This window comes from Schistocerca americana, chromosome X (genome assembly GCF_021461395.2).
Source record: "Schistocerca americana isolate TAMUIC-IGC-003095 chromosome X, iqSchAmer2.1, whole genome shotgun sequence".
Classification (NCBI taxonomy): domain Eukaryota; kingdom Metazoa; phylum Arthropoda; class Insecta; order Orthoptera; family Acrididae; genus Schistocerca; species Schistocerca americana.
The window spans coordinates 814,971,203-814,978,695 of record NC_060130.1 but is presented as its reverse complement, the minus strand read 5'-3'; positions in this window follow the sequence as shown (position 1 = coordinate 814,978,695).

Here is a 7,493-nt window from a genome sequence, read left to right as displayed (position 1 = left end):
CTGCTGCACAAGCTACTGGAGTCAGCCGGGGATTACCCATCTGTGGTTGAAGAAGATGGTGGTGGTGGTGGTGGTTAGTGTTTAACGTCCCGTCGACAACGAGGTCATTAGAGACGGAGCGCAAGCTCGGGTTAGGGAAGGATTGGGAAGGAAATCGGCCGTGCCCTTTCAAAGGAACCATCCCGGCATTTGCCTGAAACGATTTAGGGAAATCACGGAAAACCTAAATCAGGATGGCCGGAGACGGGATTGAACCGTCGTCCTCCCGAATGCGAGTCCAGTGTGCTAACCACTGCGCCACCTCGCTCGGTTTGAAGAAGATGACTCGGCTATGTAGGGTTACAGTTTCATTGATGTGCATCGAGTGCAGTCTTTTTGCTTAGTCTTTGTTTCTTTTTTTAAATTGCAAGTATCCTGGAGAATCAATAAGTCGTTTGCCAACCAAGGGTGTAATTGCATTGATAGTTCAGTATGTATCAGTCAGTCAAAGAGAGTTCTATGGGTGAGGGGGGAAAACACCTCCATAATCAAGCCCAGAAGACCAGCTAATGCCAAATGACTGCCATGTCATCCTTTGTAATGGGGCATCATGTGGATGCAGTATGGAGGGGCATGGGGTCAACACACCACTCTTCCAACTGTTTTCAATGTTTAGACCTTGGCACAACTACCTCTTAATTGTGTAGCTCCTCAACTGTCATCACAAGACTGAATGCATACTGTTGTCATCCCACCAAAGAAAAGTCCTTGATGGTACCAGAAACTGAAGCCAGGTCCCCCGCATGGAAACCATCTCCACCGACCACTCAGCTACAGAGAGAGAGAAATTACATTGTTTCCAGTGTGCTACGTAATAATTATGTGTAACTGCTCAGGTGGAATAGTTCTACATCTACATTTATACTCCGCAACCCACCCAACGGTGTGTGGCGGAGGGCACTTTACGTGCCACTGTCATTACCTCCCTTTCCTGTTCCAGTCGCATATGGTTCGCGGGAAGAACGACTGTCTGAAAGCCTCCGTGCGCGCTCTAATCTCTCTAATTTTACATTCGTGATCTCCTCGGGAGGTATAAGTAGGGGGAAGCAATATATTCGATACCTCATCCAGAAACGCACCCTCTCGAAACCTGGCGAGCAAGCTACACCGCGATGCAGAGCGCCTCTCTTGCAGAGTCTGCCACTTCAGTTTATTAAACATCTCCGTAACGCTATCACAGTTACCAAATAACCCGGTGACGAAACGCGCCGCTCTTCTTTGGATCTTCTCTATCTCCTCCGTCAAACCGATCTGGTACAGATCCCACACTGATGAGCAATACTCAAGTATAGGTCGAACGAGTGTTTTGTAAGCCACCTCCTTTGTTGATGGACTACATTTTCTAAGCACTCTCCCAATGAATCTCAACCTGGTACCTGCCTTACCAACAATTAATTTTGTATGATCATTCCACTTCAAATCATTCCGCACGCATACTACCAGATATTTTACAGAAGTAACTGCTACCAGTGTTTGTTCCACTATCATATAATCATACAATAAAGGATCCCTCTTTCTATGTATTCGCAATACATTACATTTGTCTATGTTAAGGGTCAGTTGCCACTCCCTGCACCAAGTGCCTATCCGCTGCAGATCTTCTTGCATTTCGCTACAATTTTCTAATGCTGCAACTTCTCTGTATACTACAGCATCATCCGCGAAAAGCCGCATGGAACTTCCGACACTATCTACTAAGTCATTTATATATATTGTGAAAAGCAATGGTCCCGTAACACTCCCCTGTGGCAAGCCAGAGGTTACTTTAACGTCTGTAGACGTCTCTCCATTGATAACAACATGCTGTGTTCTGTTTGCTAAAAACTCTTCAATCCAGCCACACAGCTGGTCTGATATTCCGTAGGCTCTTACTTTGTTTATCAGGCGACAGTGCGGAACTGTATCGAACGCCTTCCGGAAGTCAAGAAAAATAGCATCTACCTGGGAGCCTGTATCTAATATTTTCTGGGTCTCATGAACAAATAAAGCGAGTTGGGTCTCACACGATCGCTGTTTCTGGAATCCATGTTGATTCCCACATAGTAGATTCTGGGTTTCCAAAAACGACATGATACTCGAGCAAAAAACATGTTCTAAAAATTCTACAACAGATCGACGTCAGAGATATAGGTCTATAGTTTTGCGCATCTGCTCGATGACCCTTCTTGAAAACTGGGACTACCTGTGCTCTTTTCCAATCATTTGGAACCCTCCGTTCCTCTAGAGACTTGCGGTACACGGCTGTTAGAAGGGGGGCAAGTTCTTTCGCGTACTCTGTGTAGAATCGAATTGGTATCCCGTCAGGTCCAGTGGACTTTCCTCTATTGAGTGATTCCAGTTGCTTTTCTATTCCTTGGACACTTATTTCGATGTCAGCCATTTTTTCGTTTGTGCGAGGATATAGAGAAGGAACTGCAGTGCGGTCTTCCTCTGTGAAACAGCTTTGGAAAAAGGTGTTTAGTATTTCAGCTTTACGCATGTCATCCTCTGTTTCAATGCCATCATCATCATCATCATCATCATCATCATCATCCCGGAGTGTCTGGATATGCTGTTTCGAGCCACTTACTGATTTAACATAAGACCAGAACTTCCTAGGATTTTCTGTGAAGTCGGTACATAGAATTTTACTTTCGAATTCACTGAACGCTTCACGCATAGCCCTCCTTAAGCTAACTTTGACATCGTTTAGCTTCTGTTTGTCTGAGAGGTTTTGGCTGCGTTTAAACTTGTGAGTGAAGCTCTCTTTACTTTCGCAGTAGTTTCATAACTTTGTTGTTGTACCACGGTGGGTTTTTCCCGTCCCTCACAGTTTTACTCAGCACGTACCTGTCTAAAACACATTTTACAATTGCCTTGAACTTTTTCCATAAACACTCAACATTGTCAGTGTCGGAACAGAAATTTTCGTTTTGATCTGTTAGGTAGTCTGAAATCTGCCTTCTATTACTCTTGCTAAACAGATAAACCTTCCTCCCTTTTTTTATATTCCTATTAACTTCCATATTCAGGGATGCTGCAACGGCCTTATGATCACTGATTCCCTGTTCTGAACTTAAAGAGTCGAAAAGTTCAGGTCTGTTTGTTATCAGTAGGTCCAAGATGTTATCTCCACGAGTCGGTTCTCTGTTTAACTGCTCGAGGTAATTTTCGGATAGTGCACTCAGTATAATGTCACTCGATGCTCTGTCCCTACCACCCGTCCTAAACATCTGAGTGTCCCAGTCTATATCTGGTAAATTGAAATCTCCACCTAAGACTATAACATGCTGAGAAAATTTATGTGAAATGTATTCCAAATTTTCTCTCAGTTGTTCTGCCACTAATGCTGCTGAGTCGGGAGGTCGGTAAAAGGAGCCAATTATTAACCTAGCTCGGTTGTTGAGTGTAACCTCCACCCATAATAATTCACAGGAACTATCCACTTCTACTTCACTACAGGATAAACTACCTCTTACAGTAAGAGGTATTAAACAGTGTTATGGTTGTGTGTTCTTCTCATGATCTGATTTTGTTTTGCTGTTTCGTTGTATTTACTGATCAGATGCCAGAGCCTGAGAGTTTTAGTAAATTGTGTTAGTATGCGCTGTTTGGATTGGAAAATGGTGTTGAGCCAGGGATGTGGCTCGGTAAGTAAGCACATGAAGTGGTGAAAAATTTTGGGATAGTAGTATGTTTAAGTGTTTTTGTCATTTGTGTTTGTGTAACTGATAAAGAGGTAATAATGTCATGGTCAGTACCACTGGGAGCAGGTTTTTCAAGATGGCAAGTGGCTATCAGAGAGGAGGTATTGGAAAGTAAAAGTACATAAGCTATGAGCTGACAATATAAAATTGTCTAAGAAATTAGGAACAGATCAGATGAAGGAGGAGGAGCTGGATGGAGATTTTTTGCAATAGAGTTACTCCAGAGTATACAGAGGAGAGGCAGAAAGGATTTGGTAACAGGTGGATTGAAAACATGTCTCAGGAGATGAGGAACAGAAAGATTTTGGAGAGGATGGGAAGGAGGGAAAGATAATGGACAGAGGAGAGAATTGAGAAGGGATTACAAGCTGCTGAAGGGGAGAGACCTGTGTCTAGTTTAACTGTCCCTGCAGTAGATCTTACAACCACTTAAGTAGTTAAGCCTGTCATTCCTGTGGGGAATAGGGCAGAATTTGATGCCTGGTGGGACAAGCTCATGAGTGGGAACATGAAGATAATTAATGAAGAGGGTAATGATGATGTGCATGGTTGAAGAGTAACATAAAAGTATCAGCTTTGCTATATGGAATTGTGGAGTCTGAAGTAGCTGTAGTGCGAGACAGAATGAGTGTAAAGTGATGAAGTATCTAGCCCACTGGACCCTGGGCCAGCTGTACAGGGAACTGCCACTGAATTTTTGTGTTGTGGAACTGCTGATGATCATGATATACAAACTACCAGGAATGCAAAGGAAGCTTTTGATGCTGATAGTAGTATTGCAGATGTTGTGGAAGAAACAATACGGATGCACATATTTCTTCAGAAGCAGGGTGAGTGAAGGAAAGGAAAGAGGAGACGGGTTCGTGAAGTTATTGATTGGGCTGACAAGGCGAAATCTGTTGAGGAGTTTAATCCTAAGTTAGAAATGTAACAGTAGTGCAAGTACTAGGTCACAGCCTTGCAGACCAAGCTGTTGACATGTGCTGTGATTTGTTTACAATGCAGCCGCAGACTGATGTGTGCAAGGACGTTAAAAGAGGTGAAGCATATGAGGCAAACTCAATCATCACCAGTTCATTGCAGTTGCAAGCTTCATCCACCTTAAGAGACAAACTGTTCTACAGAACTGTGAACAAAACTGCTAAGGCTTAATTCATATGATATAGTGCCACTAGGCACCAGGAAGGTGCTTCTGGTGAGCAGTGGTACAGGAAGCCAAGCATTTCAAGGAGAATGCAGTCTGTAATTAGCATTACAGTGAGACAGATGAAGGGGACTACCTCTGTAAAGCAGGATAGGCAGCAGTCTGTGGCAGATCTAATAACATAGTACAATACTGATGTTTCAAAGTGCACCATTCAGCCCACACTGATGTATATGGGGGTTCACAATTGATCACCTCTACTTGATCTCATATTTCCAAATGGCACCATTAATTATGGTTGCAGTAGGTATGAGATCATAGACTGGAGGATGGATCAATCAAAATGTGATGCCTGGTGGGATGAATCCCGTTTCTTGTTACACCAGGCCAATGATCATCCTTGGATAAACCTTCATACTGAAGAGGCAGTATTATGCCATCAGGGATATTCTCCTGGGCTCCCAAGGACCTGGTAGTAATCAAAGGCATCAAGACAGCTGTGGACCATATGAGAATTATTGCACCACTTGCATTGCTTCATGCTTGATGTCTTTCTCAACAGCAATGACATCTTCCAGCAGGACCTCCCTCACAATGCCAGAAACATGCTACAGTGGTTCGAAGAGCATGACAGTGAATTTCCATTGATGTCTTGACCACTAAATTCATATGATCTGAAGCTGATGGAACGTGTATGGGACACCATCAGAAAGCACCTCTGTGCCCAACACTCACCATTCTATAATTTATAGGAATTGTGTCACCTGCAGTAGAAATCTGGTGCCACATACTTGCTATGTACTGCATTCCAGAGGCAGACCAACATGCACGTGGTCATATGTTTTTGCTACTCATTGAATGTATGTATGTATGTACAGGGCTATTACAAATGATTGAAGCGATTTCATAAATTCACTGTAGCTCCATTCATTGACATATGGCCACGACACACTACAGATACGTAGAAAAACTCATAAAGTTTTGTTCGGCTGAAGCCGCACTTCAGGTTTCTGCCGCCAGAGCACTCGAGAGCGCAGTGAGACAAAATGGCGACAGGAACCGAGAAAGCGTATGTCGTGCTTCAAATGCGCTCACATCAGTCAGTCATAACAGTGCAACGACACTTCAGGACGAAGTTCAACAAAGATCCACCAACTGCTAACTCCATTCGGCGATGGAAATCAACGGGTCGGCCTGCAGTGAGCGAAGAAACGGTTGAACGCGTGCGGGCAAGTCTCACACGTAGCCCGCGGAAGTCGACGAATAAAGCAAGCAGGGAGCTAAACATACCACAGCCGACGGTTTGGAAAATCTTACGGAAAAGGCTAAAGCAGAAGCCTTAACCTTTACAATTGCTACAAGCCCTGACAAAGTCAAACGCTTTGAATTTTCGGCGCGGTTGCAACAGCTCATGGAAGAGGATGCGTTCAGTGCGAAACTTGTTTTCAGTGATGAAGCAACATTTTTTCTTAATGGTGAAATGAACAGACACAATGTGCGAATCTGGGCGGTAGAGAATCCTCACGCATTCATGCAGCAAATTCGCAATTCACCAAAAGTTAACGTGTTTTGTGCAATCTCACAGTTGAAAGTTTACGGCCCCTTTTTCTTCTGCGAAAAAAACGTTACAGGACACGTGTATCTGGACATGTTGGAAAATTGACTCATGCCACAACTGGAGACCAACAGCGCCGATTTCATCTTTCAACAGGATGGTGCTCCACCGCACTTCCATCATGATGTTCGGCATTTCTTAAACAGGAGATTGGAAAACCGATGGATCGGTCGTGGTGGAGATCATGATCAGCAATTCATGTCATGGCCTCCACGCTCTCCCGACTTAAACCCCATGCGATTTCTTTCTGTGGGGTTATGTGAAAGATTCAGTGTTTAAACCTCCTCTACCAAGAAACGTGCCAGAACTGCGAGCTCGCATCAACGATGCTTTTGAACTCATTGATGGGGACATGCTGCGCCGAGTGTGGGGGGAACTTGATTATCGGCTTGATGTCTGCCGAATAACTAAAGGGGCACATATCGAACATTTGTGAATGCCTAAAAAAACTTTGAGGTTTTGTATGTGTGCGCAAAGCATTGTGAAAATATTTCAAATAATAAAGTTATTGTAGAGCTGTGAAATCGCTTCAATCATTTGTAATAACCCTGTATGTATGTACATATACTGGGGTGACAGTCTTCGGATAGTGATATGTACATATATAGATAGCAGTTCTGTCCTGTACACAAGGCATAAAAGAGCAGTGCACTGACAGAGCTGTCATTTGTACTCACGTGATTCATTTGAATAGGTTTCCGACATGATATGGCTGCACAAAGGGAATTAATAGACTGAACATGGAATGGTAGTTGCAGCTAGATGCATGGGAAATTCCATTTCATAAGTCATTAGGGAATTCAGTATTCAAAGGTCCACTATGTCAGGAGTGTGCCAAGAACACCAAATTCCATGCATTACCTCTCAACGTGTACAATGCAGTAATTGACGGCCTTCACTTAACAACTGAGACCAGTGGTGTTTGGGTAGTGTTGTCAGGGCTAACAGACAAGTAACATTGCATGAAATAACTACAGAAACCAATGTGGGATGTACAACAAACATAGTT